Raw genomic sequence first — 12,411 nt, 5'->3', positions numbered from 1 at the left:
TTTACTGTATATTTTACCACAAATTTTTTAAAAAGTTTTTAAAATAAGGCATTTGTTGAGTGTAAGGCCATCTCTAATTATCTTACAAAGGACCTGGTATAGATTTGTTTCAAATACATAAAATTCTTGAGTTCATAATGATAATACTAATAACAAAGCCCATTGATTGTTACTAGGGCACCAATATACTTTTAGTGATTTGGATTAAATGAGGCAGACTTTCTACCACTTGCCACTGTGATACTCCTACTATGTGTTAGGGTCAGGCTAGGTCCAGGGGGTTCAGAGTGAATAAACTATATCCATCTTCTTAAGTTAGCTCAGCTTGGCAGCCTGCATAATATCTAGCTTGGGGGACCGAGATTCCTTGAAATCTACACTTTTTGGCTGGTGACTTCACCTCTTTTAGCTCTTCATCTAGGATTGCTAGACAGTTACCTCTTCTAATCTAACTAAAGCCAGTGAAGTTTGTAATTCACTGGACGTGTGAAATGCCTCGTCACCTTTGAACACCCCACTGTAGATCCAATTTTAGGAATTCCTCAAGCCACTAATCACTGGCAGAGATGAAGGACTTCCATGGTAATTTGGTAACTTCCATGGTCAGTTAGCAGTGGGGCTGTCCATGGTGGCACAACTGATGCCCCTCACCCTTTAGCCTGTCCTTGTAACTCCTAGGAAGTGACGTAAAGAAAGAAAGAGAAGAACAAGTTTTGAAGATGTGTGAAAAGTTCTTGAGATGATTCATGAGGGCATTATGCTAAGTGAACTAAAAGTCAGACAGAGAAAGACAAACACTGTATGATGTCACTTATATGTGGAATCTAAAAAATACAACAAACTAGTGAATACAACAAAAAAGAAACAGACTTACAGATATACAGGACAAACTAGTGGTCACCAGTGGGGGGATGGGGGAGGGGCAATATAGGGTTGGGGGAATGAGAGGTACAAATACTGGGTGTCAGATAGGCTCAAGGATGTATTGTACAACACGGGGAATATAGCAGATACTTTGTCATAACTATAAATGGAAAGTAACCTTTCAAAACTGTGTAAATGTTTTTAATTTTTTAAAAAAGTAAAGGGGGGTTTGATAGGTCTAACCCCCCGACACACACAGTTCAGGTATTACTAAACAATTTATACATAAGAAGACAAACAGATGGCATAAACTTATCCAAGTTCACAAAAGCAAGTCAATAATATTTGAATCCATGGCCTTACCTCTTGACTGGGTTCCGGGCCATTATATAAATGGTAGAGTTTTAAATGGTTAGAGGGTTGTTTGAAAGGACTAATAAAAATTAAGTAAGATTCTTCCTCTGAAGAACAAGTGAACAAAAAATCTAATCAAAAAATGGTCAGAAGATTTAAATAGACATTTCTCCAAAGAAGACATACAGATGGCCAAAATGCACATGAAAAGATGATCAACATGGCTAATTATTAGAGAAACGCAAATCAAAACTACAATGCAGTATCACCTCACACCAGTCAGAATGGCCATCATCAAAAAGTCTACAGGGACTTCCCTGGTGGCACAGTGGTTAAGACTGCACTCCCACTGAAGGGACCCAGGTTCGATCTCTGGCCTGGGAACTAGATCCCACATGCATGTCACAACTAAGAGTTCACATGCCACAACTAAGGAGCCCGCCTGCTGCAACTAAGACCCTGTGCAACCAAATAAATAAATAAATTTTTTTAAAAAGTCTACAAACAATAAATGCTGGAGAGGGCATGGCGAAAAAGGAACCCTCCTACACTGTTGGTGGAAATGTAAATTGGTACAGCCACTATGGAAAACAGTACGGAGGTTCCTCAGAAAACTAAAAATAGGGCTACCATGTGATCCTACAATCCACTCCTGGGCATATATCCAAAGAAAACCATAATTCGAAAAGAGACATGCACCCCAATGTTCATTGCAGCAGCATTTACAATAGCTAAGACATGGCAGCAACCTAAGTGTCCATATGTCCATTGACAGAGGAATGGATAAAGAAGATGTGATGTATACACACACACACACACACACACACAAATACACACACACAATGGAATATTACTCAGCCATAATAAAGAATGAAAAATGCCATTTGCAGCAACATGGATGTACCTAGAGATTATCATACTGAGTGAAGTAAGCCAAACAGAGAAAGAGAAATATCATATGATATTACTTATATTTGAAATCTAAAAAAAATGATACAAATGAAATTATTTACAAAACAAATAGAGTCAGACGTAGAAAACAAACATATGGTTACCAAAGGGAAATGGAAGGGAGGGATAAATTGGGAGTATGAGATTAACAGATGAACACTACAACAAGGTCCTACTGTATAGCACAGGGAACTATATTCAATATCTTGTAATAATGCATAATGGAAAAGAATGTGTATATATATTGTGAATCACTTCACTGTTCACCTGAAACAAACATTCTAACCCTCCCCGCCACCCCAGCCTCTGATTAAATTGCTCTAAGATGTAGCCCAGGTGCCCACAGGCGATTCTAATGTGCATCAATGGTTGAGAACCACTGGTGTAAGGATGCTCTGCTGCTGTAGATGTGGGTGTCTGGGGGTGGGGAGGATATGAGGGAGTGTCTGCTGCTCACGCTACCTAGGGAGTCATTAGATCCTTTGCACAATGCACACTAGATAATCTGTACAGTAGCTGCATGTCCAATCAATACACTCTCATAATCATCTGAGATAGAGATCAAATCATAAAGAGTATTTTCATACCACATTACAAAATCGATTTATATCCTTTGTTTGCTGGGAAATTTTCTACTTAGCTGAGGAAAAATCTAACCCTTAATATTACCCTCATTTCTTCCTTTAAAATTCTCCCAGAATTGGGTAACTGGGTATGCTAGATGCACTATATGCATAGCCTATTTTTTCCTATTTATTTGTATTACACCAGTGGTCCTGTACATTATAAGCAAAACAATAAAAATTAAAAGAATCACTTCCAGGGCATCCCTGGTGGCGCAGTGGTTGACAGTCTGCCTGCCGATGCAGAGTACACGGGTTCGTGCCCCGGTCCGGGAAGATCCCACATGCCGCGGAGCGGCTGGGCCCGTGAGCCATGGCCGCTGAGCCTGCGCGTCGGGAGCCTGTGCTCCGCAACGGGAGAGGCCACAACTGTGAGGGGCCCGCGTACCGCAAAAAAAAAAAAAAAAAAAAAAATCACTTCCAGCAGAGACTTCTGGCTGTGTGTGTCTGAGGATCTGCTGCCGCCGGAGCTGCAGCCAGTTTGCCCGGGGGATAGTGTCCCTGCTGAGACTCATGCTGCAGTCGTGTCCCGGTACCTGGGCCCCTCTCCCTCTCCCTCTCCCCCGCAACAAGTCTCTCTTTGTAAGGACCATGGCCGATGATACCAGGTCTGAAGATTTACAACATGAATTTGGTCATTATGGTCCTGTAGTTGCTGTGTACGTTCCACTTGATTTCTACACTCACCCCCAAGAGGATTTGCATGTGTTCAATTTGAGGATGTTCATGATGCCGAAGATGCTTTACATAATTTGGACAGAAAATGGATTTGTGGACACCAAACCGAAACACAGTTTGCACAGGGGGATGGGAAGACTCCAAATCGGATGAAAGCCCGGGAAGGGAGGAAATGTGCATAGTTCATCGCTCTATGATAATTATGACAGATACAGACGTTCTAGAAGCCAAAGTTAGAAAAGAAGGCGGTCAAGAAGTCAGTCCTTTGATTACAACCACAGAAGATCTTATAGTCCTAGAAATGGACCGACTGGAAGACCACGCTGTAGCAGAATCCACTCCAACAATGATAGGCCAAACTGCAGCAGGAGTATCCAGTACAGTACTGCCTACTATGCTTCAAGAAAGATCTGAGAAGGCAGAGACAGAACCAAAAAAGAGCAGTTCAGGCGACCAAAGGGTGGGTGGAAAGTGTTCAGTATGAATACTGTGCGAATATTTGGACTCCGGTCTGGAAAGATAGAAGAATGTTATCGAAACTACATGGAATCACTGAAAGCAAGCATTTTAGGACAAATAAAAGGTAATTTGGGGTGGTGGTGGTGGGATGAATTGGGAGATTGGGATTGACATATATACACTAATATGTATAAAAGAGATAACAAATAAGAATCTGCTGTATAAAACAATAAATAAATAAAATTCAAATTTTAAAAAAAGGTAATTCAACTTTGTACTTGTGGAAACTAATCCTAAATCTGATTCGGTTTATATTGATTCATGGGTAGCAGGTCCATGTTAAATTATTGGAAACTAGGACGTCTGGGACTTCCCTGGTGGTCTAGTGGTTAAGACTCCGTGTTCCCAATGCAAGGGGCACGGGTTGAATCCCATGTCGGGGAACTAAGATCCTGTGTGCTGCGTAGCACAGCCAAAGGAAAAAAAAAGTCCCTGAGTCATCACTCTCATTTATTGATTCACTCAGCAATACTCCCATTAATTCAGTATTCATTTTTTTTTAAAAAAAAAGTATTTCGGGACTTCCTTGGTGGCGCCGTGGTTAAGAATCTCCCTGTCAGTGCAGGGGACATGGGTTCGAGCCCTGGTCCGGGAGGATCCCACATGACGCAGAGCAACTAAGCCCATGGGCCACAACTACTGAGCCTGCGCTCTAGAGCCCGCAAGCCACAACTACTGAGCCCACGTGCCACTACTGAAGCCCGCACGCCTAGAGCCTGTGCTCCGCAACAAGAGAAGCCACCGCAGTGAGAAGCCCATGAACCGCAACGAAGAGTAGCCCCTGCTCGCCACAACTAGAGAGAGCCCGTGCACAGCAATGAAGACCCAATGCAGCCAAAAATAAATAAAGTATTTAATTTTGCATCAGATATAAAAGATACTCTGGGTACTATAATTAGATTATTTTGAGGCAGACAGAGAGCTGTTATCCCAACTGATTTAGTATGTTTTGTAATGAAGAAAATGTTCACCAAATTATACTTTTTAGTGTTTTTTATGTACATTTTATAGGGGACATGTTCTGTGTATAGTGAATAAATAAATTTTATAGTATCACACACACACAAAAAGAATCACTTCCATATCTATCTGCCAGAAAAAAACCCTATTTTAATATTTTGGTATATAATCTAGACTTCCCAACACAGTTTGCTGATTACCTAAGTGGTAAATAAATATTTATGGAATTAATATATTTTTTAATCAAATTGCATCATAATGCAAATAATTTTTTTGTATATGTACATCTCATTATTAAAGATTTTGTTTCTTTGCACCTTAATTAAATTGAACATTTTTCATGTGCCAGTTGGAAACGTGTTCTTTCTGTGCTTTTTTTTGTTTATACACTTTGCCCACTTTATCACTGGGGCTCATTTTTGTGGCCCATTGACATCCAAGATTTGAACGACAGTTACCTTAGTTCTAGTCGCCATCATCTCTGTAACCTCCCCACCAGCAAATTACTGGTCTTTCCATCTCCTTCACCCAATCTGTCTCTACCCTAGAGTTCTCCCCATCACTTCAAGCCCTTTTAGTACAAAATCCATAGCCTGAATTGGAACGTCTTCAGGCTGGTCTCCAGTTTAGAAGAACTCTCGTCAATACTCAAATTTCAATTTTACCTAATCAGGGCTTCCCTGGTGGCGCAGTGGTTGAGAGTCCGCCTGCTGATTCAGGGAACACGGGTTCGTGCCCCGGTCCGGGAGGATCCCACATGCCGCGGAGCGCCTGGGCCCGTGAGCCATGGCCGCTGAGCCTGCGCGTCCGGAGCCTGTGCTCCGCAACGGGAGAGGCCACAGCAGTGAGAGGCCCGCGTACCGCAAAAAAAAAAAAAAAAATTTACCTAATCAAAACCCAGAATAAACCCCCCAGGAGGTTCCATTAACTCTCATACTCTAATCCCAAATCCCTAACTGTCTTCTCTAACACTGACTGCAGCCTCATTTTTGGTCACTGCCTTGTCGATAAATGTACTGGAAAAGAAACCAGAAGAAGGTAAGAGAACAAGTCTTACTTTTATCTGGAGAAATAACTTTCTAGGCAGAGCAAACAGCAAGTGCAAAGGGCTCAGTGGGGACCATGCTTGGCTTGTTAACTGAAAAGCAAGGCAACCAGAAGGGACGGAACAAAATGAGTGAAGGCAAGTGTTAATAGGAGTCAGAAACGTAGCAAGGGATCAAGCCGGATTTTTTTGACAGGTTGAGTTTGGACCAAGAGTAAAGAAGCAGAGTCACGATGCTGAGGTTCTTGACTCAATCAACTAGACTAATGGAATTGGCTTTACTTGAATGGTGAGGACTGAAAGTGGGGCAGGGGTCAGTGCAGGGCATCATGGTTGAGGTTGGGAGTTTTAAGTTTGACTTATGACCTATGAGACGTCCAAGTAGGGATACTGAATTGGGAGTTTGGATATATATAAACCTGGAGATTAAAATCCAGACCTAATCACTGTGTGGGTGGTAGCAAAATCCTTGTGATTAGATTTCCGTGCTTGGACAGTATATATAGGAGCTCAGAGCTCTCGGGCTTTAGCTTTGAGAGACATAGTAGGTCTAAAGTCAGGGAGAGGTAGAGAGAAGAAGGAAGAAGCAAAGAAAACTCCCAAGGAGCAGCCATTGACATAGAAGGAATCTCGGGAAAGGACTGGGTCCCGGGAGCCACGAGAAGAAAGCCTTTAAAGTGGAGAGATCTCCGGATACTTCAAGTAAGAGAGGGTTGGGAAATGATCACTAGAGCTTTGTAATGTTAGGATCATTAACTGGTGACTTTGACAAGAGGGGTGTCCATGGGATGTAAAAGCCTGACTGGAGTAAGTTCAAGAGACAATGAGTGAAATAAATCACCAACATGCAAACAGCAAAGAGAGAGAATGCTTTAAAAGGGTTTTCCTGTAAAAGAAAACAAAAGTGGGGTGATAGCAATAGAGCCTTGTGGGATTCAAGGGACTTTTTTCTTTCCTAACCTGGTAATAATTACAGTATGTTTATATTGTGGATGGAAATGACGGGGGGGGGGGGAAGGATGTAACTAATGATTTGAACCTCACACATTTGAAGTTGCAAATTTTAAAATAGAATTAGTAACCTTGAATTTAAATGTTTTTAATTAGTTAATTTATTTATTTTTGGCTGCGTTGGGTCTTCATTGCTGCCCGCGGGCTTTCTCTAGCTGTGGTGAGCGGGGGCTACTCTTCGTTGCAGTGCATGGGCTTCTCATTGCAGTGGCTTCTCTTGTTGTGGAGCACGGGCTCTAGGCGAGCAAGCTTCAGTAGTTGTGGCACGTGGGGTCTGGTAGTTGTGGCGCATGGGCTTAGTTGCTCCGCGGCATGTGGGATCTTCCTGGACCAGGGCCCAAACCCGTGTCCCCTGCATTGGCAGGTAGATTCTTAACCACTGCACCACCAGGGAAGTCCCTTAAGGTATTTTTTGATGTAATTAAAATCTGTATCAATTGACTTGAAGTAATAAGATTATCCTAGATAATCCAATAACCCTGATCTAATTAACTAAGGCTTTAAGAGTAGAGTTGAGGCTTCTCTGAAGAGAACAAATTCTGTCTGTGGAGAGCAGCTTCATCGGTGCCAAAGAGTGCCAGCCTGCCTTTTCTGACGGCTGCCCCAAGAACTTCAGACTTGCCTAGACAGTTCCCACAATCCTGTAAGCCAATTCCTTGCTGTAAATCTCTAATACACATCTCCTACTGGCTCAGTTTCTCTAGTAGATCCCTGATTGATAACACAGGGTAATTAATACTGACCTCTTAGAGTGAGCTGGAAATGTTCCTTTCTCTTCTGTATTTGGGAAGGGTTTAATTATTATTTTCATGTCAGTAGAATTTCCCCGCGAAGTCCTCTGCTTATCTGAACACTTATCAGATACGCTGTTCAATCTAAGAAATTTATTCTGCTGTAAGTGTTCATTTGATTTATCTCAAATATATCTGGGATGTCATTTCACATCAGTATTTATTGACCTACTTCCTAGTGTTTTCATTGCTGCCTTGTATTCCATGGCATAATACATGAGGCTTTTTAGCTTAGCAGAGCTGAGTGTAGATCCTAACGACAAATCTTCCCAGCAGTGTGAGCGTGGGCTGCTCTTTTTCTTGTTTTTCAGGGACTGGGATAGACTGGATAAACCCAGGACTGAGGAGCTTGGGTTCTCTCTGTGCCCCTCCTGTTCTCCAAGGGCCACATCCCCTTGTAAGTTCTCAAGCCTTCTGTGTTTCCTTGGTTTTCTTCACTCTGTCTCATGTTATGTAAACCTTGACCTTTGGAATTTTGTTGAGGAAAAGCAAATGAAACAAACAAAACACAAATGCCCGGGACTGGAGTTGCCTGACCCTATTGCAGTCAGTTACCACAGGCATCCTCAGTGAACAGTAAATTTTCTCCGCTCATACTTACGGATTTCAGTGATAACAGAGTAGGTTCAGCTGCAGCAGAACTGAACAGCTGAACAGGAAGAGAGGCTTTATTATACAGAGAATATGTAATCTTCTGAGTCACAAATGGGGAATGAGCGTGTGTGTGTTATTTATTTTTTTCTGTCTGCCAGCGCTTGGTAGGTGAAATTAAGCAGGCTGTGTAGACTGTAGCTGATTCGGGAAACCAGATTCCATCTAAAGGGGGCAAGTCCTCCTCAGGTCCAGACAATGGCTGTCCACCTGGGGATTTAGGATCACTCATAACAGATTTTATTTTTCACGTCAAAATTTGAATTTTAACATTGAGCCTCTTGATTTTTTTTTTTTTTTTGCGGTACGCGGGCCTCACACTGTTGTGGCCTCTCCCGTTGCGGAGCACAGGCTCCGGACGCGCAGGCTCAGTAGTTGTGGCTCACAGGCCCAGCCGCTCCGCGGCATGTGGGATCTTCACAGACCGAGGCACGAACCCGTGTCCCCTGCATCGGCAGGCGGACTCTCAACCACTGCGCCACCATGGAAGCCCAAGACTCTTGATTTTTAAATGTTGGCTGTAATTCAAGGTTTTGCTTGAAAAAGAACATTTTACAATATAAACAAACTATCTGTTTGCTGCCTTCTGCCCACAATGGCCAATTTTCAGCCTCTCACTTAGTGATCTCATTAATTTCCTGGCTTCAGTGGTCTTCAAAGGGCAGTAGATTCATCCCGTCCAGAGTAGACTTGGGATCTTCTCCACTAAATCACTGTCTGCAGGGGACACTGCTCTGTCTCCCTGGATGGAGCCAGAAACCTGGTGGTCAGTGGCCTCACCCCCTCCCTCCCCACCAGCCCCCAACCTTCAATGGACCCTCAGTATCTCTCGGTGATGCTCACTCCTCCACCTACAGCCCACATCCACTATCAGCCTAATACCTGTCTTCCTACTGCCCCCTTGTCCCCAGTGGCTCCCTTCTCAGCCATTCTCCCTCGGCAGCCACAATCTCTTTCAAAGAAAATCATTTTATGTTAATTCTCTGCTTAAACTATTAGAAAATCTCACCTTTGTTCTTAGCTCAAAAACCAAAACCTTTCACTGTACCTAGAGACAATTGCTTGGCCCATGTATAAGTGTTGAGATTATAGTTAAATGAATAAATATGTAGCAGGAAAAAAATTAATAAAATCAAGAAAGAGAAAATTCTAACTTGAATGGAAGATTCAATGAATGAAGAGGCGTAGCAATAGCATATAAAAATACAAGGCATTTGATCTTAGTCACTAATTTGGAGTCAAAATTTGTTTCAGAATTATTGCTTTTGATCTCTTGAGTGCCAAAGGTTAAAGGGACATGTGATTAGATTTTGACAGAATATATTAGTTGTCTGGAGAAAGTATAGTTTTTCTTAATTTTTAAAAAGAGTAATAATTTTATCTGAGTATACATGCAGCATGTGATCATTATAGAGAAGCATCTCAACTGGCCAATGAAATCACCTCTGGGACATAGGACTCAAATTACAACAAAAGTAGACAGTAGAACTGTCCTCCTATTATCTATGCAGGAAAATGCATATTCCTATCAAGAAAGACCAGTTTTAAGTACTAAAGCTTTGAAAAGAAGGGGGAACAGATCATAATCCTGTTTCTCTTCCTAAACAGGCAGCCAGGGTAGAGGACGGCGAGGGCCCTGACGGGCGTCAGCATGGACCTGGACCAGGTTGACTTCGGGAGCGCGGCAGAGTTGGGCGGCCAGCAGGAGGGGGGCGATGCACAGGGAGAAGAGGATGCCCAGGTCCAGCAAGAATGCCTGCAGAAATTTTCTACCACGGATTATATCATGGAACCCTCCATCTTTAACACTCTGATGAGGTATTTTCAGGCAGGAGGGTCTCCGGAGGAGGTGATCCGGCTCTTATCAGACAACTACACAGCTGTGGCCCAGACAGTCAACTTGCTGGCCCAGTGGCTCATTCAGACAGGGGTTGAACCAGTGCAGGTTCAGCAAACCGTGGAAAACCACTTGAAGACTTTATTGATGAAACAGTTCGACCCCCGCAAAGCAGATTCTATCTTTACTGAAGAAGGAGAGACCCCCGTTTGGCTTGAACAAATGATTGCACATTCCACGTGGAGAGATCTTGTTTACCAACTGACTGAAGCGCACCCAGATTGTTTGATGCTGAACTTCACGGTCAAGCTGATTTCCGATGCAGGATACCACGGGGAGATCACCGGCGTGGCGGCAGCCTGCCAGCAGTTGGAAGTGTTTTCTAGAGTTCTCTGTACCTCTCTGGCTACACTTTTGGATGGAGGAGAAGATAACCTTGCAGAAAATCTCCCTCAGTTTGCTAAGATGGTGTGCCACGGGGAGCACACGTACGTGGTGGCCCAGGTCCTGATGTCCGTGCTGGCCCAGGAAGGGCAGGGGGGCTGGGCCGTGCGCAGGATTGCACAGGAGGTGCAGCGCTTCGCCCAGGAGAGAGGCCGCGATGCCAGTCGGATCTCTCTCGCACTGGGCACAGCTGCCTCCTACCCCCGGCTGTGTCAGGCCCTTGGGGCGATGTTGTCCAAGGGGGCCCTGAATCCGGCCGACATCACTGTCCTTTTCAACCTGTTTACCAGTGTGGACCCGCCTCCAGTTGAACTCATCCGGGTGCCGGCCTTCCTGGACCTCTTCATGGACTCGCTCTTTAAACCAGGGGTCAGGATCAACCCGGACCACAAGCACAAGTACATCCATATCTTGGCATATGCAGTGAGCGTGGTGGAGACCTGGAAGGACAGGCGTGTGAGCGTCAATCAAGGCGAGCTGAAGGCAACGGCCAAAGCTGTCGAAACTGTTCACAGTTTGTGTTGCGCTGAGAACAAAGGGGCTTCTGAACTCGTGGCCGAGCTGAGCACCCTCTATAAGTGTATCAGGTTTCCAGTGGTGGCCATGGGTGTGCTCAAGTGGGTGCATTGGAGCGTATCAGAGCCGAAGTACTTCCAGCTGCAGACCCACTGCACCCCCGTGCACCTGGCGCTGCTGGACCAGATCAGCACCTGCCACCAGCTCCTGCACCCCCAGGTCCTGCAGCTGCTGGTGAAGCTCTTGGAGACGCAGCATTCCCAGCTGGACGCGATGGAGCAGCTCAAGCTGAAGAAGACTCTCCTGGACAGGCTGGTGCACCTGCTGAGCCAAGGCCACGTACTCCCTGTGGTCACTTACATCCGCAGGTGTCTGGAGAAGGGGGACACCGACATTTCCCTCATTCGCTACTTTGTGACCGAGGTGCTGGATGTGATCGCACCTCCCTACACCTCTGACTTTACGCAGCTTTTCCTCCCCATCCTGGAAAACGACAGCATCGCTGGCACCATTAAAACGGAAGGTGAACGGCACCCTGTGACGGAGTTTATAGCTCACTGCCGGTCTCACTTCATGCTGGTGGACTGATACAGAGCATCCTCCAGAGCTGGAGCAGAACATTCCAGGAGACCCACTGCGGAAAAACCCTTTCCAGAAGCCATCGATGAAGAGGCCCAGTCAGCATCCTGGCAAGGGGCTCTGGAGGGAGGAGGTGGAGAACTTTTGTAAAAAGGAAAATGTTAGCAATGCAAGTGGAGAACTACAATTAGGAACAGTCCCCTTTCCTTGTAAATCCAGGGCTACCTCGAAAATCCTGTTTTCGGTATTCATTTCCCCCAATATTGGAACTAGGTTCCCATTATCCTTCGTGACGTAGCCAACGGGCAGCCCCAGGGTGGTGGAAATTCAGAAAACGGGGCACTTAGATGAACTATTTTCAAAGTTGACTTAAGTTTTCTCACAAGACCTGAACAGTCAGTTCGTATTGCTGTGAATGCTTTCATTCTCCAAGAACAGATAAAAGCCTTTCTGTGGGCGAAACATGTAGATCCCAGTGTTATGTTGTTCTCGTAAATTAGACACTCGTCCTCAAAATAAAAAAATAAATAACTAAAAGTTTTCAAGGCATATGAAATAGCTGCTGTCACCCCAGAGTCAAGAGGCAGG

General features: G+C 44.4%; 2 pseudogenes; both read left to right on the top strand.

The window, feature by feature from the left end:
* Window positions 1-3,068: 3,068 nt before the first annotated feature.
* On the top strand, window positions 3,069-4,750 carry LOC137201600 (serine/arginine-rich splicing factor 10 pseudogene; annotated as a pseudogene).
* A 1,787-nt stretch (window positions 4,751-6,537) lies between these two features.
* LOC137201595 (negative elongation factor D pseudogene) lies at window positions 6,538-12,021 on the top strand (annotated as a pseudogene).
* The last annotated feature ends 390 nt before the right edge of the window (window positions 12,022-12,411 follow it).

Source organism: Pseudorca crassidens, chromosome 11 (assembly GCF_039906515.1).
Source record: "Pseudorca crassidens isolate mPseCra1 chromosome 11, mPseCra1.hap1, whole genome shotgun sequence".
NCBI lineage: Eukaryota > Metazoa > Chordata > Mammalia > Artiodactyla > Delphinidae > Pseudorca > Pseudorca crassidens.
Note: the sequence above shows the minus strand (reverse complement) of the source record. Positions and strands in the feature narration are given on the sequence as shown.